Here is a 26584-nt window from a genome sequence, read left to right as displayed (position 1 = left end):
TATCATTAAATAATCAGCTACATGGCTTCTTATTGGTTTCAAAAGATTTTGGCTTCCATTTTTTTATTTTTTTGTCCTTAGATCAACTATTTTTGTTGACTCTCATATAAAGTAGGTTTCTAATAATATAATAATATTGTGATTTAAGTATTAAATCTAGTATATATGTTTCTCAATACTCATGAAAAACTCGTTCGGATTTTCATTTACTAATCTTGGATTTGACATATAGCCAAAACAAGGACAGATTAGGAGGAGGAGAGAGAAAATGCAATTGTATATCATGTAATTATGACCTATGTTATTAATATGTTTGGTCCATTATATGTAATTGCAACTAATTCGATTTATTGCAGAGAGTGAACTGCTGAAAATGATTTATCAAAATATATATATATATATATATATATATATTATAATATATATATATATATATATATATATATTATATATATATATATAGAGAGAGAGAGAGAGAGAGAGAGAGAGAGAGGGAGAAGCAAGATCACATGAGAATGCTCCTTACATAAGAAATGAGAATAAATCTCACACAACGATTGGTTTAGAGTTATAACACTTATTCATTAGAGTTATCCCTCAAAAAAATTTAAATTCAAAAAAAATTATTTTTTTTTAATTTTTTTTGTTCAAATATTTTATTTTTGAGTTACATCACTTTTCATTAGAGTACATCACTTATCATAAGAGTTATAGCGTGAAAATCATTCTCTTTTCTCATATAAGTATGCATTCTCATATGAACTCATTTATATATATATATATATATATATATATATATATATATATGAAAATTTATAAAAAAAAAAACCTTTTAAAGCATTCTTTACAAAAAAAATCACAAACTTATTTTTCTTTGCAAGATTTAACCTATTTCCATTTTCCAGTATGGTTTTTCAGATGTATAGAGATGGCCCTTCTAATCTTCTTTAATCCCTATTTTCATTAACTGCAGCACCACCTCTATTCATCTCAAAAAATACATTGTAAAATGGAAATAGGTTTCATCCTGCAAATAAAATTAAATTTGTGGTTGTTTTTTTTTTTGCAAAAAATCCTTTCAAAGGTTTTTATTTCAAAATTAAAATTATTTTACAATTATTTATATATATTATTAAGAGACTCATAAATCTAAAATTCTATTCATATTTCTTATATTGATACATGATATTATTAAGGAAAATTCTAGATGACGACCCTTAATTTTGTACGAAGCCACTTTTACGAGCTTATTTCTAAATTTCGTTAATCAAGTGTAATCTAATTAAGAAAAAAAAAATTCCCCTTTTCTGTACAATTTAAGGCTCCGTTTGATAAGGTGTAAAACATTTTCAGTGTAAAATGATTTTATAGAAAACCATTTACAATGGAAAACAGAATTTCAAAATTAGTTTTCCGTTATTTGATTTCATGTAAGAAAAATGATGAAAGGAAAGGAAACTGAAAGGAAAAGTATGGAGGTAGTGAGAGGAGTGTATAAGAGAGGTAAGGAAAACAATTTTCCCTTCATTTTGAAAGGAAAATGATTTTCCATCATTGAGAGTATATTTAAAATGATTTTGTACTCTTTTGCCAACCAAACAATATAAAACTGAAAATAGAGGAAAACAGTTTTCTAGAAAAACACAACAAGAATGTCAGCCTTTAGCGTCCGCAAAAATCAGACGCTAAAAACGCGGAATCGGACGCTAAAAGAATTAGCGTCCGTCACGGACGCTAAAGTCTGATGCAAATCCCCTGGTCGCTAATACTTGATTAGCGTCCGACAGGCGGACGCTAAAAATTTAGCGTCCGATTTTTAAATTAGCGTCTGATTTTCAGACGGTAATTAGCGTCCGACATTTCAGACGCTAATTAGCGTCCGAACTGTCAGATGCTAATTAGCGTCTAATTTCTGACGCTAAAAGAAGAAGGCAGACGCTAAATGTATGCCAGTAGCCACATCGCTAAACCACTTAGCCCAGCAGGTATTAGGAGCTTTTATTATGATTATGAGCTGTATGAGCTTCCTTTTTCTTTTTTTTTGACAGTTATTATGAACTTTCACTTTGCCCAATGTTTTACTTTTATTATTTTTATTTAATTCATTTTATTAACTTTTATTATTATTTCAAAATGAACAATGTTAGAATAACAAAGATTGAGAATTAAACAAATGAGAATTTTATTTAAAATAAATATATATAATACAATCTAAAATTACATTGTAACTATATACTAATACAACAACTTCAATCTAATAAGAGTAGGACCCACTGCCAATGTACCGCACCACGCGACAGCCACCGCACCACCGCGACAGCCACCGCACCACAGCGACAGCCACCGCACCACAGCAACAGCCACCGTACCACAGCGACAACCACCGCACCACAGCGACAGCCACCGCACCACCGTGACAGCCACCGCACCTCCGCAGCCACCACTCCGCCGCCAGAAACCTATAAGTACCAAAAAATAAAAATAAACCAAAAAAAAAAATAAAACTAATTATTTTAAAATTGATTAATGTTATACAGCAGATTCAAGCATTCATACTGCAAAGAGACTAGATTGATATTTTCCATAAAAAACCCAGCACTAAAAACGAAAACGAATAAAAAAACTATAAAAACTCAACCATAATTTCCCAAATTTAAACAAATAAATCCGAAATTCAACCAAATAAAACTCAAGGTACTTAAACTCGTGCAAAATTTCAAAATCCGAAAACCAAAAAAAAAAAAAAAAAATCGAAAAACAAAAAAAATTAAAATCTTTTGGAATTCAGATCTAGGAAAAACAAAGAACAAGAAAACGCAAAACGAAATTAAAAAAACAAAGAAAATCGAGAAAAGAGAGAGAACCGTGGGGTGAGATCAAGAAACTCCATAATCAACAATCAAAACAAAAAAAAAAACATATTTACTCACTAAATTTCACTGAAAGACGTGGAGTGAACCGTGGGCTTCGTGAGATCTGAAACAACAGAGAGAGTCGTGAGATCTGAAACAAAGAGAGAGAATCGTGGATCTGAAACAAAGAGAGAGAAACGTGAGATCTGAAAGAGAGAGAGAGAGAGAGAACGTGAGTGAGGAAGAGAGAAAGGCGTGGAAAGAGTGAGGAAGAGAGAGAAGCATGGGCAGCGTGGCTTAGGGTAAAACGTTTTGGTCGACTTGAGATAGTAAGCGCGTATTTTATCACATTATTTACCGTCCGTCTGTCGGACGGTAATTTCATCTCAACGGACGCTAATTAGCGTTCGTTTAAAAGAACGGACGCTACATTTCTGAAAGCGGACGCTACTTTGCGAATGTCATACATCGGACGCTAATTGTGAATTTACCGTCCGCTTATACTGTCGGACGCTAAATTCAGACGCTACAAAGGCGGATTCTTGTTGTGAAATGTTTTATACCCTATCAAACGGAGTCTAAATGTGGTGGGATCTCTCTTTAGACTTTAAACTCTAATCTTTATAATCAACCGTTGACCATCTTTATAAATGCATAAGAAAAAACTGGGAGCTTTGATGAAACGAAGGCTAACCATGAAGATAAGAGCTACATCACATTGAAATTACACAAAGAACACAAATAATAAGTACTCACTCTATCCCAATTTAGTTGCTACGTAAATTTGTTTTATCACAGTTTACGAGATGCAACTTCAAACACCAATATCTTGAGCTACATATATGAAAAAATTATAAAAATTATATATTTGGAAAATACAAATTGGGGTGAATCAAACAAGATCCAACATGACTATGTGTTTTACTATGTATATGGAGTAAAAGATAGTCAAAGTTAGGTCAAAATGTAGCAACTAAATTGGGACAGATGGAGTATATATTTTTTACTCTGTGTATACACTGTACAGTGGGTGCTGACCCCTCCTGTCTTCCAAAGCAAAACTAGGAACTTTCCTGATAAAGTATTGGATTCTCCATATGTAGCAGTAATTATTTTTGGCAAAGTATAAGTAACTATAGCATTAATCATTAGTGACGTAGCTTACGTACGATTGTGGTCTAACAACTGTGCTACACAGCTACAGTTATATGGTGCACACATACATGATACATCACGTAAGCCAAACCTTAATGGCTTAGTAAGACTTGTAGAGTAACCTTAAGACATAGATATATGAACAAATAATTGCTCTAGTTTCCTAGGAGTATTAATGTAATAATGTGATTATAAGGTATAATATTGGTGATGGTCCATCCATTATGTATTGGTATTTTTCAAGACTTCAACTCTTCAAGTATTGAACTAGTGATAGGCCATTAGGCCGTCCATATACATAAATACATAATGGGGCATTTTCTTCATAGGTTGATAGGAGGAAAATGGTACTCCGTCTGTATTTTTTGTTCTTTCTGATAGAATATGTGAATATTCTAGAGTAATCTTCTGTATAATATCTTTGTATAGTAGTTTGACTTAGTTTCCTATTTTATAGGATCTCTTGACTCATGTATATAAACTCTTGTGTACTGTATTTTGGAGGTTAAGGAATGAATCATTTCCAATATGGTAATCAGAGCCTAGGTCAAAGAATATTTTTTTCTTTCTTCTTCCCCTAGCCGTCCTCCCCCCCATCGGCCCTCCATGACTGCCGACAGAAAACTGCTACCCTCGGCCCTCTCTTAATATCAAACATCACCTTCCCTCACTCTTGATCTCGAAATGTTCATTATTCCTCTTGGGCCGAATTATTCAAGATCACGCTCGGGCGCGAACCAAGTTCTTGATCCAAATCATTCCGCCGGAAAACCCACCGGAAATCAAGGACAAAGAATTATGGGCTCGGCTCGACGCCGTCGTCCTCCAGTGGATCTACGGCACTATCACCGAAGACCTTATGCTCACCATTCTCGAGCCCGGCTCCACGCACAACAAGCGTGGGAACGCTTACGTGACATTTTCCAGGATAACAAGCACTCTCGTGCCGTATATCTCGAACATCAATTTTCTCACACTCATCTGGAGAATTTCCCGAATGTCTCAGCCTACTGTCAAAAACTAAAAAGATATCCGACCAACTCGCCGGCGTCGGCTCGCCGGTTTCTAACCAACGACTCGTTCTTCAACTCGTCGCCGGACTTACGGATGCATATGACAATGTCGCCTCCATCATTCAACAAAGCGACCCTTACCACCATTTATAAGGCACGGTCCATGCTCACTCTCGAAGAAACCCGCAAGGCTCAGCAGTTGGGCCCCCCCTCCAGCGCCCTTGTTGCCTCCTCCGACACCGTCGGCTCTCCTGACGACGGCAGCCCATCTCACAACCCCTCGACGCACCATCGCACCCCTACTAAGGAATTTTGCGTTCCGCTTTACCGTTCTGAGATGAGGTATAGGGACAAGAGAAGCGAAAATACATGCCATGTTGCGCACATTGTTTTTGGAAGGGAGAGTTATCAAATTCTCGACCATTGTCACATTGAAAACTTTTAATGGAGCGTTCGAATTGAGTTTGGATAAATTGACGAAAAGTAATAAAAGTGGAGAGGACTTGAGATTTGTTAGTAAGGGGAAAAGTCCAAAGAAAATTAGTGAAATCATCCAAAAACAATACATAATAGCGATGTCCAGAGGAGCTCAAAGTAGGGGAGGTCCAAAGATCACTATGAACAATATCAAAAGGTGCAACAGTATTATTTGTAGAAGCATAAAACGGCAATTTAATATGTTTTCCAAGTTGACAACCATGACAAAAAGAAAGATCACTAGAAGTACAAGAGATCAATTTAGTAGACTTAAGGGAATTAAAAACAGGGGCGCCAGGGTGGCCAAGTCGGTTGTGCCATGTAGTGGTGGAGAGGGATGCAAGAGCAGTAGATGAGTGGTGAGTGGTAGGTGATATAGGGTAAAGATCACCAGAGCTATCACATCGCATAAGAATAATCCCCGTCTGAAGGTCCTTCACATGAAAACCAAAGGGGTCAAATTCAACAGAAACATTGTTATCAGTAGTGAATTTCCGAACAGAAATGAGATTTTTAATGATTTGAGGAGCATGTAACACATGTTTGAGGGAAAGAGGGGGGTTAGATGCGGAAATAGAGGTACTACCATGACCATGAACAGGAATAGTGTGACCATTACCAACTAGAATATTTTTAATATTGCTTGAATTAAAATAAGACGTAAGAGTACCTGAGTCACCCGTCATATGTGAAGAGGCGCCGGTGTCCATATACCAACTATCATCCGGAGGAGTGAGTGTCATGGTGTGAAGGGCGGCTTCGATATCCGTGGGAACCGGGTCATTGTATGGCTCGGCCGAAGCAACAGGAGGGGCGGCAGATGCAGTATAGGCCTGCGCAGGCCGTGGGCCAAGGAGGCCGGGTGTAGCAGTGGGCCGAGGAGCAGCCTGATGAGGCGGTTGCACAGGGTACGGACAAGGGGCAGTGGCCCAAGGGTTAGGTGGCCCATACATAAAATGAGGATAAGGCCATGGGCCGTATGAATAATGAGGAGAGGGATACCTGGGTTGCTGAGTATAGGCAGTTTGCGGGTAGGATGCTCGACCACGACCACGGCCACGGCCACCTGGGGAGCGACCACCACCGCCACGTCCACCACGGCCGCGGCCGCGAGAGACGTTAGTAGGGGTGCGATGGTGCGTCGAGGGGTTGTGAGATGGGCTGCCGTCGTCAGGAGAGCCGACGGTGTCGGAGGAGGCAACAAGGGCGCTGGAGGGGGGGCCCAACTGCTGAGCCTTGCGGGTTTCTTCGAGAGTGAGCATGGACCGTGCCTTATAAAATGGTGGTAAGGGGTCGCTTTGTTGAATGATGGAGGCGACATTGTCATATGCATCCGTAAGTCCGGCGACGAGTTGAAGAACGAGTCGTTGGTTAGAAACCGGCGAGCCGACGCCGGCGAGTTGGTCGGATATCATTTTTAGTTTTTGACAGTAGGCTGAGACATTCGGGAAATTCTCCAGATGAGTGTGAGAAAATTGATGTTCGAGATATACGGCACGAGAGTGCTTGTTATCCTGGAAAATGTCACGTAAGCGTTCCCACGCTTGTTGTGCCGTGGAGCCGGGCTCGAGAATGGTGAGCATAAGGTCTTCGGTGATAGTGCCGTAGATCCACTGGAGGACGACGGCGTCGAGCCGAGCCCATAATTCTTTGTCCTTGATTTCCGGTGGGTTTTCCGGCGGAATGATGTGATCAAGAACTTGGTTCGCCCGAGCAGTGATCTTGAATAATTCGGCCCAAGAGGAATAATGAACATTTTCGAGATCAAGAGTGAGGGGAAGGTGATGTTTGATATTAAGAGAGAGGGCCGGAGGGTAGGCAGTTTTCTGCTCGGCAGTCATGGAGGGCCGATGGGGGGGAGGACGGCTAGGGGAAGAAGAAAGAAAAAAATATTCTTTGACCTAGGCTCTGATTTTTCTACTTAGAATTTTGGCACTATTTATAATTACAGATTTTTTTTAAAAAAAGAATTCAATATATAAGACAAAATATAGTTATGTGGGATCGTGTTTGATTCTTCTTAATGAGTGCCTTATTAATATTTAATCGTTATAATTTTTATTAATATGTAATTAAAAATATTTAAGGTTAAATGAGTGCATTGGCAAAAGTGCGTAGTTAAAGTAGGAAAAACAAAAAAATATAGAGAGAATACTTGTTAAAACCATGATTATTCATATAATTTGTTGGGTTGAGTGAACATATCTAAGTTAGGATTGAAGTTAGATGTACCAAGTGATGGAGTCGAAAGTGAACTTATTTCTATTTATATATATATTAGTTAATCTAAAGGAAGGAATTACAAATAAAGCATGAAATTAAAACTCAACAGCGTAAAAATCTAATTTGAAAATATCATGTATTGAATTCATTATGAGGTGTACTTTATAATTTGATTTCTCACAAAATAGATAAAGCTACTTATCTAGTTAAAATTATTTATGAGAAGTTTTTCTTCCTAGTAAAATTATTAAAAGAGACGGTCTAATTTTAATATAAAAGTAGACCTGGTTATTAAATTGATTAAGCTAGTCACCGAAAAAAATGAAACTAGTCATTGTTGGGCTAATTCTCTTTTTTAAATTGAGCTTATTATTGCTTAATTTTAATTAAAAAATAGGCGGTTTCTTACAAGATAAATTCTTCCTGGTATGATCTTTATAGTTGAGTTTCCCAGCTACTTTACTCAATCCAAGATAAAGTTTACCTTTGTCTGATTCAATCAACCAATCACTTGACTAAACAACCTTGACCAATTGACATTTAATAACTAGATTTTATTAAACAGATTAATAAGTACGTAGCAACTAATTACTAGCACATGCATTGTGTATCAGAGTTTTGATTTTAACCATTGTTTTTGAATCAGTATACTTTATGCTCAAGATAATGATAACTACTGTTATTATAGAATAATAATAGTTTAGGTTGTACTATCATATGATAATGAAATATTATTACTGTTTAGTTTATACTCAAAATTTATTGATTAGCGCAAATTATGTGCATGTTGCAACCAGACAAGGCAATCCCAAAGATAATAAAATGAGATCATCAAACACTAGACAAAAATCAGGAATCCTTGAGTTTGTTGTTTTGTGCATAAAATTTCTTTTTCCTTTTTCCAAAATCTTGACAGAAGAGAACTTAGATATATAACTATAAGTTAATCTTGCGTGCAAGATTCTGTCATGCCCTCAAAAAGTTAAAATTTATGTCAATTATACATTTAGTTATCATAGATGCCCATAAGCAGCTTGGTGCTAAAAATATGGTGAAATTTATTATATATTGTCCTTCATAAAATGGGATTATAATTATTGGAGGGCATAAAATCATATCGTACTAAAGATGTATAACATATATATTTCCTCTGTTTCATAATACTCGCTACACTTTTCATTATGGGAAGTTTCACATTACCTGCTACACTTTTTTTTTGGGTAATAAACTCTTTATATCTCTCTCCGCCTCTCACATGGGTTCCTTTTCTTTTTACTCTCTACCTCTTTTTTCTCCAAAAATTACCTAGAAGTCTGTAAATTGAGAAAAAGTGTAGCGAGTAATATAAAATGGAGGAAGTATGAGTCATAGATACTTAGGTATCACTAGTAGTCTAGTACTTGATGAAGCTTATGCCACTATGTAATACATGTGAGTTCATGTGTTCTAAATCTCGTCACCTCTCATTCATCACCATTATCATCAATCAATGTTAGTACAAGTGGTCCAATTAATATACGATTTGTATGGGGATACTAGTAGCATCAAAGATGACGAGAAAATTTAGTTAACACAACTAAAATTAAGAATTGTTTGTAAATTGATGTGATATCTTTAATAATATGAGGTTAAGATACTGCAAGACACTGACCATTTTTTTTCAAACAAAGAGAGTAATAGATTTCACTTGTGTAAAGTAATAGATTTTTAATAACTAAAACGCCTTATACATATTGTTTACAAACATCTTGGATCTAACACATAACTCTTGACTTGGAAAAACTCAACATATATCCAATTTGGACGTTGCTGACCATTAATAATTGTGGACAAACATATTGGTGACATATATATGTTAGCTCTTGAGTCATTATATACATAAAATTAACATATATATTGAGTCGGACGGTGCTGGTTATCAATTTTATAAGAGTAGCTTACTCATTGGATAGATTTAACGATCTCCGTTAAATTGTCACGACGGTGTAATTCCTTGTCTACATTATTTGATTGCAAATTTTTTTACCATCAATGGTTTCTTTCTATACTAAGGGTGCGTTCTATTCAACTTATTGGACCTGAACTTATTGGAACTTATCTGAACTGAACTTATTGAACCTGAACTGAACTTATTAAACCTGATTGGACCTGATTGGACCTGATTCAACTTATTGGACCTGATTGAACCTGATTGGAACTTATTGGACCTGATTGACCTTATTGGACCTTATTGGAACTTATTGACCCTGATTGAAACTTATTAGACCTTATTGGACCTGATTGAAACTTATTAGACCTTATTGAACCTGATTGAAACTTATTTGACCTTATTAGACAAAAACATTGATCATGAATAACATAAATATTACTTAAAAAAGAAAGTTACATTTCCCGGTGATTGTTACATAAATATTGATCATGAATGGTGAATTGTGGCTTGCTCTTCCCGATAATGAGTATAGACTCATTTTCTTAAGAAAGAAAGTTACATTTCCCGGTGATTGTTACATCCCTCAATTTGATGATTAGAGTGATGTTCGATTTCTTATTGCACCTGATTGGAACTTATTGCACCTGATTGGAACTTATTGGACCTTATTAGACCTTATTGGAACTTATTGCACTTATTACACCTTATTGCAACTTATTTGAACTTATCTGAACTTATCTGAACTTATTGGACCTGAAACTTAATTTTTTAAGTTGAACAGAACGCACCCTAAGGCTTCTATATAAGTACGCACTTCAATTCTCCTAAACTCAACCTGAACTTATCAAAACTTATTAAATTGTATATATTCTCCAAAAAAAGTACAATAACCAAATGTAATATTATGGCGTCCAATTCTTCATTGTTTGATAATAATTAATTAAAATAAATTGTTTTATGTAAAGTAAATAAGAATTCATTTAACCTCCCAAATCTCATATACCTCAGTGATGGTATGGCAAGTAATATGGCAAAATTTTATATATACTTTTAAGATTTCCATAAATTATACCACATTATTTGAGAGCTCAAAATTAGAGTTCATCGTCATCTAATAAGTAAATATTTTCTCAAATGTACCTAATATTTTGTCCTCACGCTCTAAATCAGTCGATAATTACCTCTAAGATATATGATTAATATATCCACAAAGAAAATGGTAGTAAACTTCAACGGAGGTAGTCAGGTAGCATTTAGCAACAGTCAAACAAAACCCCAAATCACGGCCCACGGGTTTGTTTCTTGAAATCTATTGGTTGATTGAAACCAGTCACGAGCTATTAAAGTATAAACTAGTATTCGCACCCGAACGTTCCGTGGTTGCCTGGTTGGTATTGTGTTTCCGAACTTGGTATGCGTTTTTTTCCATTCCCACTAAAATATATTGAGGAAAACTTAACATTTAAAAGATATAAATATAATAATGTGGACACTTAAAACATGATTAAAAGTTGGTTGAGATGGTAATTGTGTCATGTTATAATAGCGAGGTTATAGGTTCAAATCTTGTAGAAAGCTAATTTTACTTTTGTTAATCGACATAGCTTAAAATATTCATTGTATTCAAAAAGTGGTATGTTCTCTTCTTAATATTGAACTTGAATAATTGCCTAATTGAGGTTGAGGTGATGAAGTAGTGGTATCGCTTCCCATTTGTTATCTCTGAGGTATAGCCGTATAGGGATCAAACCTTATAGGACTCATTTGAGTATTTTTTCATATCCCCCCTCAAGTGAATCTCCTTCATCTTACCAAAAAAAAAAAAAAGTCTAATTTTAAATTAAAATTAGATGGTATAAAAAGCAACTTTAATTGATAATATTGCCATTATTACTTTATCTTATTAAGACCATCATTAATTACTCACTTTGCCTTATAAAATTGCTTTTATTTTCTATGGATTAATTAAAGAGTTATTTTTATGCTAAACTACTCATTTGTTCCAAATCCTTAAAAATTGTGTCCAAGCACATTGTTGTAATAGAAAAAGAGCAGAGGTAATATTAGTTCGGCTAAATTTTAATCGGATTGAGTTACCTTCAGTTTTTACTACTTATAACCTTCAATTTTGGCTGTTTTTGGAACATTTTTAGACTTCTCTGAGCTGATCATATTTTCTCCCGAAACATTCCTAGGAAAGTCGTCGTGACTTGTGACGTTATGCGGGTGTTTGGCACCATTTGTGTTACCTCGAAAAGCTACTGAACACCCCATTGTTCATTTCTCGTGAAACCCAAAAATTACCTCGCAATGAACGTAAAGGCATCCATATATTCGTTTCAAGCCACATGAATCCTTTCAATTGACCTCCCATGTACCTAGGAGGCACCCCGTGGCGTCCGGAGTTCGGGCCCTGGAAAAGTCCGAAAGCGTGTATTATAACCTTCAATTTTGGCTGTTTTTGGACTTCTCCGGGCCTGGTCATATTTTCTCCCGACACATTCCTAGGAGTACCGACGTGACTTATAACGTTGTGCGGGTGTTTGGCACTATTTGCATTGCCTCAAAAAGCCTCTTAACACCTTATTTGTTCATTTCTCGTGAAACCCAGATTTGTCTCGAAATGAACGTAAAGGCATCCACATATTCGTTGCAAGCCACATAACTCCTTTCCAATGACCACCCATGTCGCCATGAGGCATCCCGTGGCGTCTGTAACTCGGGCACCGAAAAAGTCCTAAAGCGTGTATTATAATCTTCAGTTTTGGCTGTTTTTGGGACATTTTTGGACTTTTACGGGGTTGGTCACATCTTCTCCCGAAACATTCCTAGGAAAGATGACATGACTTGTAGCGTTGCACTGGTGCTTGGCACCATTTGTGTTGCCTGGAAAAGCATCTAAACACCCCATATGTTCATTTCTCGTAAAACCCAAAATTGCATCAAAATGAACGTAAAAGCATCCATATATTCATTCCAAGCCACTTGACTACTTTCCAATGACCTCTCATATCCCTAGGAGGCACCCCGTGGCGTTCGAAGCTTGGGTCCAGAAAAAGTCCGAAAGCGAGTATTATAACCTTCAATTTTGGCTATTTTTAGGACTTTTTCGACCTTGACGGGGCTGGTCACATTTTCTCCCGAAACGTTCCTAGGAAAGCTGACGTGACTTTAAGCATTGCGCGGGTGCCTGGAAAAGCCTCTGAACACCCCATATGTTCATTTCTCGTGAAACCCAAAATTGCCTCAAAATGAACATAAAAGCATCTATAAATTCATTTCAGACTACTTGACTCCTTTTCAATGACCTCTCATGTCCCTCGGAACCACCCCATGGCATTCGGAGCTCGAGCCCCGAAAAGCCCGAAAACGTGTGTTATACCTTCAATTTTGGTTGTTTTTGGGACATTTTTGGACTTCTCCGGGCCTGGTCATTATTTTCTCCTGAAACGTTCCTAGGAGTGCCGACATCACTTGTAACATTGCTCGACCCGGGTGCTTGGCACCATTAGTGTTGCTTCAAAAAAGCCTCTGAACATCCTATTTGTTCATTTCTCATTAAACCTAAAATTGTCTCTAAATGAACGTAAATGCATCCATATATTCGTTCCAAGCCACATGACTCATTTTCAATGACCTCCCATGTCCTTAGGAGACATCCCGTTGTGTCCGGAGCGCGGGCCCTGAGAAAGTCCAAAAGTGTGTATTATAACCTTCAATTTTGGCTTTTTTGGCACATTTTTGGACTTCTCTGGGCCTGGTCATATTTTTTCCGAAACATTCCTAGAAGTGCCAACGTGACTTATAATGTTGTGCAGGTGCTTGGCACCAATTGCATTTGCCTCGAAAAGCCTCTAAACACCTCTTTTGTTCATTTATCGTGAAACCCAAATTTGCCTTGAAATGAAAGTAAAGGCATCTACATATTCGTTCCAAGCCACATGACTCTTTTCCAATGACCTCCCATGTCCCTAGGAGGCACCCCGTGGCGTTCAGAGCTTGGGTCCCGAAAAAGTCCGAAATTGTACATTATAACCTTCAATTTTGGCTGTTTTTAGGACATTTTTGGACCCTTACGGGGCTGGTCACATTTTCTCCCGAAACGTTCCTAGGAAAGCTAACGTGACTTCAAGCATTACGTTGGTACATGGCACCATTTGTGTTGCCTAAAAAAGCCTCTAAACACCCCATATATTCATTTATCGTGGAACCCAAAATGAACGTAAAAGCGTCTACATATTCATTTCAGTCCACTTGACTCCTTTCCAATGACCTCTCATGTCCCTAGGAACCACCCCGTGGCATTCGGAGCTCGGTACCCGGGAAAGTCCAAAAACGTGTGTTATACCTTCAATTTTGGTTGTTTTCGGGACATTTTTGGACTTCTCCGGACCTGGTCATTATTTTCTCTTGAAACGTTCCTAGAAGTGCCGACATCACTTGTAATAATGCTTGACCCGGGTGCTTGGCACCATTAGTGTTGTCTCAAAAAGCCTCTGAACATCCTATTTGTTCATTTCTCGTGAAACCCAAAATTGTCTCGAAATGAACGTAAAGGCATCCACATATTTGTTCCAAGCCACATGACTCATTTCCAATGACCTCTCATGTCCCTAGGAGGCATCCTGTGGCGTCCGTAACTCAGGCCTGGGAAAAGTCCGAAAGCATGTATTATAACCTCGAATTTGGATGTTTTTCGGACATGTTTGGACTTCTTTGTGCCTGACCATATTTTCTCTCGAAGCGTTCCTAGAAAACCTGGCGTGACTTGTAACGTTGCGCGGGTGCTTGACATCATTTATGTTGCTTCGAAAAATCTCTGAACACGCCATTTGTTTATTTATCGAGAAACCCAACATTGTCTCAAAATGAACATAAAGATATCCACATATTTGTTCCATGCCCACATGACTCCTTTCTAATGACCTCGAAGGTCTCTAGGAGGCATCCTATGGCGTTTGGAGCTCTGGCCACGGGAAAGTCCGAAAGCCTGTAATATAACATTCAATATTGACTGTTTTTGTGACATGTTTGGACTTCTCCGGACATGGTCATATTTTCTCTCGAAACGTTCCTAGTAAAATCGACGTGACTTGTAACCTTGCGCGGGTATTTTGCACCATTTGCATTGCCTCGAAAAGCCTTTGAACACCGCATTTGTTCATTTCTCGAGAAACCCAATATTGTCTCGAAATGAACATAAAGGCATCCACATATTTGTTCCATGCCACATGACTCCTTTCCAATGACCTCTTAGATCCCTAGGAGGCATCCTGTGGCTGTAATACTCCGTATTTTGAGAATTAATTCGTATTAATTAAGAAAATATAAAGAAGTTAATAAAAAGGTATTTTAATATTACTTACAGAATAATAAGAATATAATAATATTAATACGAGTCGGTTGTGTTAATTTCGGGTTTATAAAGGTTAAACCGAGTTCACCCGATCTAGGGTTACCACTTTTGGAAGGGGTATAAAAAGGGAAAGTAAGAGGAGAAATTTCAGAAAACCCTAAATTCTTCCTTTCCTCCTTCAGCCGTCACCTTCCTTTCCTTCTCTTTTCTCTCTCGCTGCTCTCCTCTTCTCTGTCGCTGTTCCCTCTCTTTCTTCGTCTCTCTCTCGCCGTGTGCTGCTGTGCGAGGCTCGCGTGGACGAGGCTTCGCGAGTCCGAGGCTGCAGGCGTGCCGGTGTGTGCGAGACGAGCAAGGGACGAGGTTGTGCAATTGGGCGAAAGGCGCGCGACGAGGGAGCCCGTGAGTGTTCGAGGGGTGCGAGGGCTGCGAGCGACAGATCTGCGCGAGGTTGCTGTTGCTGTTGTGCGACGAAGCTCGAAGTACGAGTCGAGTGGTTCGAGTGTTGAGCGAGGGACGACGAAGGCTTGTGCGAGTGGTGCGAAGCTCGCGTGAGCGACGAGGCCTGCTGCTGCTGTGCGCAGGTGTGTGCGAGGTGCGGTGCGAGCCAGGCAGGGCTGTGCGACGAAGTTGCGTGCCGTTGCCGGAAATCGGTCGCCGGAACTTAATTTCCGGCGAGCTTAACGGTATAAAACTTTTTTATATATTGAATATATTATATTAAGTTTGATTATAATTTACGTTTTCATAATTATGTTAAATTATAATTAGTTAATTAATAATTCAAGTTAATGAGTTTACTTTACTGATCTAAGTATAATTGCGGATCTGACTTTCGGACAAAATACTGGATTGGACCTAAGACTTTTGGACATAAGACTTTTGGACATAAGATTTTGGACATAAAACATGGTTGGGCTTAAGTTAACTGGTTTGGTAAAGATAGTGGACTAATGACACTAACTAATATTAGTATGTTCACTAGCTTTGACTCCTAAAAGACGTTAAACTCTTTATAATAAGAAAAGTAACGAAAATTCTTAAACAAGGGGTTTATTAATCGTTTACTTCGAATTATTAAACCGTATAGTCTTAGTTACGTAGTAGTTGTTAATATTACCAACGACGTAGCACTAAAGCTTTTATTTAACGGTTTAGGTCCCAATTTCATAAGCGGAACGTTCGATTAAGACAGCGAAAATTCTCCGTTACAAGGTACGTACGCGTACCAGTTTAATCCCAAGTATTAGTATCATGATTAGGTTGCAATCTATGTTATTGGAACCTAGAAGCATGATAGGGAATGTTTGATTGATTGAGATTGTCTGGTTAGACATTTGTAATTGAAATTGATATGTTGCATGGGAATGCGTAATTCTATCGTAGTATTTCAAAGAGCATTTTTAATCTATCCATAGTGTAACCATGTTGTTACAAGAGATATGATTTGAGCATAAGAGGACAGGTAAATGATTCTATGTATCCATAGTGTAACAAGGTTGTTACAAGAGATACGATTTGAGCATTTTAATGAAGAGAACAGGTAATTGATTCTATGTATCCATAGTGTAACAAGAGTGTTACAAGAGATACGATATTGGTTATGAAATGAATGGTTAATATTAAAATGAATTATGGCAATATCTTGTAGCTGGACTCCCTACAAGTGATGAACAATGGGGGGAGTGTGGGACTTGTCCTACGCTCCTACGCAGGCCTACTGTGACGACAGTAGTGTCCTTATATTTTGACACTCAAGTAGGCGGAAGGTTCCGTTCGATCTTGGGGGTATGCATACTAAGGTGATGGGTGTGAGACGGTCGAAACCGTATTTGCATTTCATCTAACAGACCTAGTGTCTGTTAAGGATTCAGTAGCCCGTATGATTCTAGTAAGATGACGGTGCCCGTTCGATGCCAATTAAAGATTAAAGGTTAAAGGATAAAGGATGTAACATAGTGTAGCATCATCTTAAGATTGTTCATGTGTGCATCATTTATGTTTACATGTATTCAATGGTTCATTACGTACTCAGCATAGCTGATTGTGTGTTATTATGTGTTTGATGAACTGCGATGAACCATTGATGCTACAATGGGGAGCAGACTAGGTGTGCTGGTGCTGCTGCATAATCTCGAGCATACGGGGACTAGGCTTGGTATTTACATTAAAGCATTTTGAAATAAGTATTATTGGTTTTCCAAGACTTATATATGGTTTGTGGTTTGAATGAAAGGGGTCATTGATGATTCCCGAGTTGTATTTATATTTTAATTCCGCTGCATTTTAGTTTTCAAGTTAATGTTTTAAGTTATCGTTAACCTTATTATGCCTTGCGTTCCATCGCGGCGGTAACGCCCCGAGGTCGACGCGACGCAGCAGTGGTAGGCGCGCGTGGATTTTGGGGGTGTTACAAAACTGGTATCAGAGCCAAAGGCTCTGAATTTTAAAGACGTTTTAAAAACGATTTCAAAATGGGTAGTATGGGATAGGAGCATATAGAACATATTATGTTATGTGCATTAAGTCATAGGAATGATTGCAAATGTGATTTCGTTTCGTGTCTTGAACTGAATTGCTGTTTGATTGTTCAATTGAAGTTGCGAACGATTCTTGCAATATTCAAATATGAATAGGTAAAGAGGATGTACAAGGATGTTTCAAAAATGGTGTTGAGCTAAAACCTTATTTTTGCGACAAAACTATTTACTTGATTGAAACAATCGTTTTGTCTCTTAAATATATAAATATGATATATGTTCGAAAACCTTTAAGGATACTTTATGATATTCCTTGTTATGGGTGTGACGTCTCATGTGAGATGTTTGTGTTGCAAGTCAATAAAGACTTAATATTTGTTCGTGACAACTGCTTGCTATATGTGCAATGTGTATTGGTTAAGAAAGGACAGGATGATATTGTGTCACTGAGATAGCTATTATGTTATTTTCAGCGTAGAATGGTTCGGGGGGAGGCACGCCTGAAACCTCTCTGAATATCGAGCAATCGATACGTGACTTGGTGCAAATCACTGCCAACCTAGCCCAAGGTCACAATCGTGAAGGGGATTTTCTGAAAAGGTTGCCCGTAGGAACCCACCAATACTGAATGGGAAAGGGGGACCTGAAGAATTAGAGAACTGGGTTGGGGAATTCGATAAACTTTTCTTCACCTATCTGCCCTGATGAGAAAACTGTGCCCTTAGCGAGCTACTACCTTCAGGGAGATGCTCATTTCTGGTGGACCCAAGCTAAGAGCAACCTCCTGAGTCAGCCTGGTTTTGGGTGGGAAACTTTCAAAAAGGCCTTAAGGGACAAATTTTACCCTCCATACCTTAAGAAGCAGAAAGCCCAAGAATTTATGATGTTGGAACAAGGGACTCTGTCTGTTGAGGAGTACTACCGGAAATTCATCGAGCTGATGAGATTTGCCCCGGAAATAGCACCTACTGAGGAATCTAAAGCCTCACGTTTCGAACTAGGACTTACCCTTGACCTGCAAGGAAGACTAGGGGGAGATACATTCACCTCTTTAGATCATGTGTTTGGCAAAGCTGCTCATCTTTATGCCATCAGGAAGAGAGAGGAAGGGGGTAAGCAGGGTGAGAAACGAAAAGATAATCCAAACACCTGAGGTCCAGAAGTTTGAGAAGAAGCATAATGGGAACCAAAACCATCAAGACCCTCAAAGGAATTTCGGTAATGGACCCAATAACAACAACGCTAATCCCAACAACAATAACCGCAATAACAACACCAATAATCGCAGACTTGAGCGTGTGTATAGGTGTAGAAAGTGCCCTAACAATCATTCTGGTAGAGACTGTGAGGGTAACAAGGTGGAATGTCGAGAATGCGGGAAATTGGGACATAGGGCATATGAGTGCTATTCTGAAGAACAAACTGAACCCTAATGGCCAAAAGAATGGGAATTATGGGGACAAACCTCGAAATGGAAATGGAAATGGGAATGGAAATGGGGGAAGTGCTTACAATGGGAATTCTAACTACTCCAAGCCTGTAACCAACACCAATAATCAGACATCTAATGGGAACAATGCAACCAATTCCCAAGATAAGGGCAAGGGGAAGCTGTATATGATGTCGACTAGAGAACAAGAGGCTCGAAGGGATGTTGTCTCGGGTACATTTTCTATCAACTCCACTCCTGTTAAAGTATTGTTTGATTCTGGAGCATCATTGTCATTTATTGCCCATTCAACTGTTAGGACTTTAACATTGATCGAGTCTGAGTCGATTTCTATCCTATAGTCATTCCGTCGTGAGACTGTTAATTGCTCTAAAAGATTTCTAAAAGTGCCACTGAAAATAGGAGAAGTTTCTTTCCTTCTGACCTGATAGAGTTTAACTTATCAAACCTAGACATTATTTTGGGGATGGATTGGCTTGGAAAGTACATGGCTAAGATAGATTGCGATGCGCAAAAAGTGGAACTGAGAGATCTTTCGGGAAAAAGAGTGTCATATAGGAGAATACCTCGAGAACCTGGAATTAAGGTGATCAATGCCTTACAACTTAAGAACTATGTAGACAAGGGATGGCCTCTATTTATGTGTTCGGTGAGAAGAATTGAGGATGATCCGTTAAGACCTGAGGATGTGCCAGTAGTCCGAGAATTTCAGGATGTTTTTCCTGAAGATATACCTGGTATGCCAACAAGGAGAGATGTAGAGTTCACTGTTGACCTAGTACCTGGGACTGGACCAATTTTGAAAGCCCCATATCGAATGGCTCCAGCAGAAATGAACGAGTTGAAAAACCATTGGAGGAACTACTAGACAAAGGGTATATTAGGCCTAGCATGTCACCATGGGGAGCACCTGTCTTATTTGTGAAAAAGAAGGATGGTAGTTTGAGGTTGTGTATAGACTATCGAGAGTTGAACAATGTCACTGTGAAAAACAAGTACCCATTGCCTAGAACTGATGACTTGTTCGATCAACTTCAGGGTGCAGGGATGTTCTCCAAAATAGACTAAGGTCAGGTTACCATCAATTGAGGATTGTTGATCATGATATACCTAAGACTGCTTTCAGGACTAGATATGGCCACTATGAGTTTACGGTAATGCCTTTTGGGTTATCTAATGCACCTGCAGTTTTCATGGATCTTATGAATAGGATCTTTCGACCCTACCTCGACAAATTTGTCGTTGTGTTCATAGACGATATACTGATCTATTCTAGGAGCAAGGAGGACCATGAGGGTCATTTGAGAGTCATTTTGCAGACACTTAGGGACAACCAACTATATGCGAAGTTTTCGAAATGTGAATTTTGGTTGGAAAGAGTGTCATTTTTGGGTCACTTTGTCTCCAAGGAGGGTGTGTCAGTCGATCCTGCAAAGATCAAAGCCGTGAGTGAATGGCCTACTCCAAAGAATGTCACAGACATAAGAAGTTTCTTGGGTTTAGCCGGTTACTATAGGAGATTTGTGAAAGACTTCTCCAAAATAGCAAAGCCCATGACCACTTTGATGAAGAAGGATTGTAGGTTTAACTGGAATAGGACAGTGAGAAAGCTTTCCAAACGCTCAAAGAAGGTTAACATCAGCCCCTGTCCTAACCTTGCCTAGGGAATGAGGGATATGATGGTATAGTGATGCGTCCAAGAATGGGTTGGGTTGTGTTCTTATGCAAAATGGGAAGGTCATAGCTTATGCGTCTCGGCAGTTGAAGCCATATGAAGTCAATTACCCAACACACGACTTAGAATTGGCCGCAATAGTGTTTGCCCTAAAAATCTGGAGACACTACCTTTACGGGGTGACTTGTCGAATCTTCACTGATCACAAAAGTCTCAAATACATCTTCACCCAGAAAGACCTTAACATGAGACAGCGCAGATGGTTAGAGCTCATCAAGGACTATGACTTAGACATCCAGTACCATGAGGGTAAAGCCAACGTCGTTGCTGATGCATAAGTCGCAAGTCTAGCCATAGCCTGATACATTAGTCGTTGCCGACAAACTTTGTGAGGAGTTTTCTAGACTCCAGTTAGAAGTTGTTCATGAAGGGGAGGTAGAAAGATTGCTGAGTGCCTTAACCATCGAGCCCAACTTTCTAGACGAAATAAGAGAAAATCAACCTGGGGATGTGAAGCTTGAGCGAGTCAAAGCAAAGCTTAAGGAGGGAAAAGCAGAAGGGTTTGCGATCCATGAGGATGGAAGCATAAGATATAAGGGTAGGTGGTGTGTGCCACAAAAATGTGAAGAATTGAAACAAAAGATAATGGGTGAGGGTCATAACACGACTTATTCCGTCCACCCAGGGGAGATAAGTTATATAAGGACCTCAAGAAGATGTTCTGGTGGCCTGGGATGAAAAGAGCAGTAGCTGAATTTGTTTCAAAATGTCTAACATGCCAGAAAGTCAAAAGTGAACACAAGAGACCTCAAGGAAAGATTCAACCTTTAGACATTCCGACATGGAAATGGGACTCATATCCATGGATTTCGTTGTAGCCTTACCTAGGAGTCGGGGAGGCAATAATACCATATGGGTGATAGTGGATAGACTAACCAAAACCGCAAGGTTCATACCTATGAAAGATACGTGGAGTATGGAAGCCTTAGCCAAGGCCTATGTGAAAAATGTGATTCGATTGCATGGAGTACCCACGAGTATAGTATCAGATAGAGATTCGCGATTCCTTTCGAATTTCTGGAAAAAGGTTCAGGAAGCTTTTGGTAGTGAGCTATTGATGAGTACATTTCACCCAGCTACAGAGGTCAAACGAAAGAACTATTCAGACATTAGAGGACATGTTGCGAGCATGTGCCTTAGAATACCAGGGATCATGGGAAGACCATTTGACCTCATAGAATTCTCATACAACAACAGCTACCATGCTAGTATTAAGATGGCACCATTTGAAGCACTATATGGGAGAAAGTGTCGTAGCCCTTTGTGTTGGAACGACATTAGTGAGACTGTGGTGTTAGGACCTGAGATGATTCAGGAGACAGTGGATCAGGTGCGATTCATTCAAGAAAAGATTAAGGCTGCACAGGATAGGCAGAAATCCTATGCGGATCAGAAGCGAAGGGATGAGAATTACGAAGTCGGGGAAAAAGTATTGCTTAAGGTGTCTCCAATGAAAGGAGTGATGCGATTCGGGAAAAAGGGGAAGCTAAGCCCTAAATTCATAGGACCATATGAGATTCTGGCGAGAGTAGGCAAAGTCGCTTATCGCCTAGATTTGCCCAATAACTTAGAAAGGGTCCATAATGTGTTTCACGTATCCCAACTCGGAGATACGTACCGGATGAGTCACATGTACTTGAACCGGAAAATGTCGAAATAGACGAAACCTTATCCTATGAGGAGAAACCTGTCCAGATCTAGACCGCAAAGTGCGTAGTACGAGGAATAAGGACATCAGAATTGTCAAAGTGTTGTGGAGAAATCAAAATACTGAAGAAGCCACCTGGGAAGCCGAAGATGCAATGCGTCTGAAGTACCCTGAGCTTTTTCAAGAGGTACGTGAGTTACGGGGACGTAACTTTTCTTTTAAGGGGGAAGAATGCGATAGAATTTCGCGCTTTCACCCTAAAGTATGTTAATTATGATAGTTATTTGTAATTATTGCTGATCTGTTGTGCGAACGTTAGAAAACGCTTATGAAATTTTGGGACTTAGAAGTGCAAAAGATCGTCGTTAAGACTGGCTACCTCCAAGTTTCGGGACGAAACTTCTTTTAAGGGGGAAAGCCTGTAATACTCCGTATTTTGAGAATTAATTCGTATTAATTAAGAAAATATAAAGAAGTTAATAAAAAGGTATTTTAATATTATTTACAGAATAATAAGAATATAATAATATTAATACGAGTCGGTTGTGTTAATTTCGGGTTTATAAAGGTTAAACCGAGTTCACCCGATCTAGGGTTACCACTTTTGGAAGGGGTATAAAAAGGGAAAGTAAGAGGAGAAATTTCAGAAAACCCTAAATTCTTCCTTTCCTCCTTCAGCCGTCACCTTCCTTTCCTTCTCTTTTCTCTCTCGCTGCTCTCCTCTTCTCTGTCGCTGTTCCCTCTCTTTCTTCGTCTCTCTCTCGCCGTGTGCTGCTGTGCGAGGCTCGCGTGGACGAGGCTTCGCGAGTCCGAGGCTGCAGGCGTGCCGGTGTGTGCGAGACGAGCAAGGGACGAGGTTGTGCAATTGGGCGAAAGGCGCGCGACGAGGGAGCCCGTGAGTGTTCGAGGGTGCGAGGGCTGCGAGCGACAGATCTGCGCGAGGTTGCTGTTGCTGTTGTGCGACGAAGCTCGAAGTACGAGTCGAGTGGTTCGAGTGTTGAGCGAGGGACGACGAAGGCTTGTGCGAGTGGTGCGAAGCTCGCGTGAGCGACGAGGCCTGCTGCTGCTGTGCGCAGGTGTGTGCGAGGTGCGGTGCGAGCCAGGCAGGGCTGTGCGACGAAGTTGCGTGCCGTTGCCGGAAATCGGTCGCCGGAACTTAATTTCCGGCGAGCTTAACGGTATAAAACATTTTTTATATATTGAATATATTATATAATTTGATTATAATTTACGTTTTCATAATTATGTTAAATTATAATTAGTTAATTAATAATTCAAGTTAATGAGTTTACTTTACTGATCTAAGTATAATTGCGGATCTGACTTTCGGACAAAATACTGGATTGGACCTAAGACTTTTGGACATAAGACTTTTGGACATAAGATTTTGGACATAAAACATGGTTGGGCTTAAGTTAACTGGTTTGGTAAAGATAGTGGACTAATGACACTAACTAATATTAGTATGTTCACTAGCTTTGACTCCTAAAAGACGTTAAACTCTTTATAATAAGAAAAGTAACGAAAATTCTTAAACAAGGGGTTTATTAATCGTTTACTTCGAATTATTAAACCGTATAGTCTTAGTTACGTAGTAGTTGTTAATATTACCAACGACGTAGCACTAAAGCTTTTATTTAACGGTTTAGGTCCCAATTTCATAAGCGGAACGTTCGATTAAGACAGCGAAAATTCTCCGTTACAAGGTACGTACGCGTACCAGTTTAATCCCAAGTATTAGTATCATGATTAGGTTGCAATCTATGTTATTGGAACCTAGAAGCATGATAGGGAATGTTTGATTGATTGAGATTGTCTGGTTAGACATTTGTAATTGAAATTGATATGTTGCATGGGAATGCGTAATTCTATCGTAGTATTTCAAAGAGCATTTTTAATCTATCCATAGTGTAACCATGTTGTTACAAGAGATATGATTTGAGCATAAGAGGACAGGTAAATGATTCTATGTATCCATAGTGTAACAAGGTTGTTACAAGAGATACGATTTGAGCATTTTAATGAAGAGAACAGGTAATTGATTCTATGTATCCATAGTGTAACAAGAGTGTTACAAGAGATACGATATGTGGTTATGAAATGAATGGTTAATATTAAAATGAATTATGGCAATATCTTGTAGCTGGACTCCCTACAAGTGATGAACAATGGGGGAGTGTGGGACTTGTCCTACGCTCCTACGCAGGCCTACTGTGACGACAGTAGTGTCCTTATATTTTGACACTCAAGTAGGCGGAAGGTTCCGTTCGATCTTGGGGGTATGCATACTAAGGTGATGGGTGTGAGACGGCTCGAAACCGTATTTGCATTTCATCTAACAGACCTAGTGTCTGTTAAGGATTCAGTAGCCCGTATGATTCTAGTAAGATGACGGTGCCCGTTCGATGCCAATTAAAGATTAAAGGTTAAAGGATAAAGGATGTAACATAGTGTAGCATCATACTTAAGATTGTTCATGTGTGCATCATTTATGTTTACATGTATTCAATGGTTCATTACGTACTCAGCATAGCTGATTGTGTGTTATTATGTGTTTGATGAACTGCGATGAACCATTGATGCTACAATGGGGAGCAGACTAGGTGTGCTGGTGCTGCTGCATAATCTCGAGCATACGGGGACTAGGCTTGGGTATTTACACTTAAAGCATTTTGAAATAAGTATTATTGGTTTTTCCAAGACTTATATATTTTGTGGTTTGAATGAAAGGGGTCATTGATGATTCCCGAGTTGTATTTATATTTTAATTCCGCTGCATTTTAGTTTTCAAGTTAATGTTTTAAGTTATCGTTAACCGTTATTATGCCTTGCGTTCCATCGCGGCGGTAACGCCCCCGAGGTCGACGCGACGCAGCAGTGGTAGGCGCGCGTGGATTTTGGGGGTGTTACAGTGGCAATCGGAGCTCTAGCCCGGGAAATTCCGAAAGCGTGTAATATAACCTTTAATTTGGTTGTTTTGGGGATTTTTTTGGACTTCTTCGGACCTGATCATATTTTCTCCTGAAATAATCCTAGGAAAGCCGATGTGACTTGTAACATTTGCGCGGGTGCTTGGCACATTTTTGTTGCCTCGAAAAAGCCTCTGAAGACCCCATTTTCTCGTGAAACCCAAAATTTAGGATTAAATAACTAGTGTTGCTTAGAAATTTGTTGTAGTTTTGTTTATTAACGACAAAAGATGTATATAATAGGGCATAGACTATAGAGTTAACTAAGAGATTAGTTGGGAAAATATCATTTTGTGACTGAAGATCAATGAGGCGGGAAACTCGGTGGTCTTTCAAAGAAATTTTGTCCTCTCGAGTTTCGAAAATGGAAAACATGATCTTCATGAGAGTTTCTATGCTAAATAGAATTTTAGATTTTTTTAATGTTTATTGATTTACACATCCTTGCTTCCACTTCTGTAGTTCTGTAATTGAGGTTTTCTTTTTTCATAATGCAAAGCGATGGCCTCCGGGTTTCTTTTTACCAAGAGGGTTGATTCTCTGGTGGCTTCTTATAGTATTATGTTTTTTCCTAGATGATAATTTAAATTTTCATTATGTATGCTTAAAGCATGATTAAAAGTTGGTTGAGATGGTATTTGTGTCATGTTATAATAACAAGAAGTGACACGTGGCGTGTATACATTGTCACACACGCCTTTTAATATATTTGTTTAGATATGTACGTGATTATACTTTCTCCTTTCTGTTTTAAATAAAACATTGGATAAAATGATACTATTCATTGATCAATATTGACTCCAATTTATCGCCATTATATAAAGAAAAACATAGTCAAGTCTCAAGTGGGATCTTGTTAGATCCGTCTGATGCATACTATCAAATTATAATTTTTTTAATATTTTTTACGTGTGCACAACTAAGGGCCTGTTCTCCCCAACTTATTTTCAATTCAGTTCAGTTCAATTCAGTTCAGATCAGTTCTGTTCAGACCAGTTCAGTTCAGCTCTTGACAATACTTTTACTCTCACATATCATTATTCATTTCAGTTCAGTTCAATTCAGTTCAGTTCAGCTGTTTTATGTCGAAGAGAACATGCCCTAAAGATATTGATAATTAAAGAGGCGTGTTGGGTCGCGCAAAAAAACAAACGTTTCATTTAAAACAGAACAGAGGAAGTATATCATTTTACCTCAAAATAAAACTCCTTCCGTTCCATAAAGTTTTTCTCACTTTTCATTTAAGTGTCTTCCATACAGTTCTTCTCATAGCTACTTTATTCGATTTTTGGCAATTAA

The 26584-nt window shown here is 38.7% G+C and overlaps 1 long non-coding RNA gene across 3 annotated transcripts; it reads left to right on the top strand.

Annotated features, from left to right (window-relative positions):
- The first annotated feature begins 15585 nt into the window (after positions 1-15585).
- Positions 15586-25229, top strand: LOC130591652 (uncharacterized). 3 transcript variants are annotated; one of them, XR_008969642.1, is made up of 4 exons: positions 15586-15689; positions 16162-16218; positions 23966-24022; positions 24915-25229. It is a non-coding gene; the product is annotated as an uncharacterized LOC130591652 (long non-coding RNA). The 3 variants fall into 3 exon arrangements; XR_008969641.1 differs by lacking the exon at positions 15586-15689 and having other exon boundaries at positions 15930-16218; XR_008969640.1 differs by lacking the exons at positions 15586-15689; positions 16162-16218 and adding an exon at positions 18917-19146.
- Positions 25230-26584: the final 1355 nt, after the last annotated feature.

Source organism: Beta vulgaris, chromosome 5 (genome assembly GCF_026745355.1).
Source record: "Beta vulgaris subsp. vulgaris cultivar EL10 chromosome 5, EL10.2, whole genome shotgun sequence".
Lineage (NCBI taxonomy): Eukaryota > Viridiplantae > Streptophyta > Magnoliopsida > Caryophyllales > Amaranthaceae > Beta > Beta vulgaris.
Note: the sequence above shows the minus strand (reverse complement) of the source record. Positions and strands in the feature narration are given on the sequence as shown.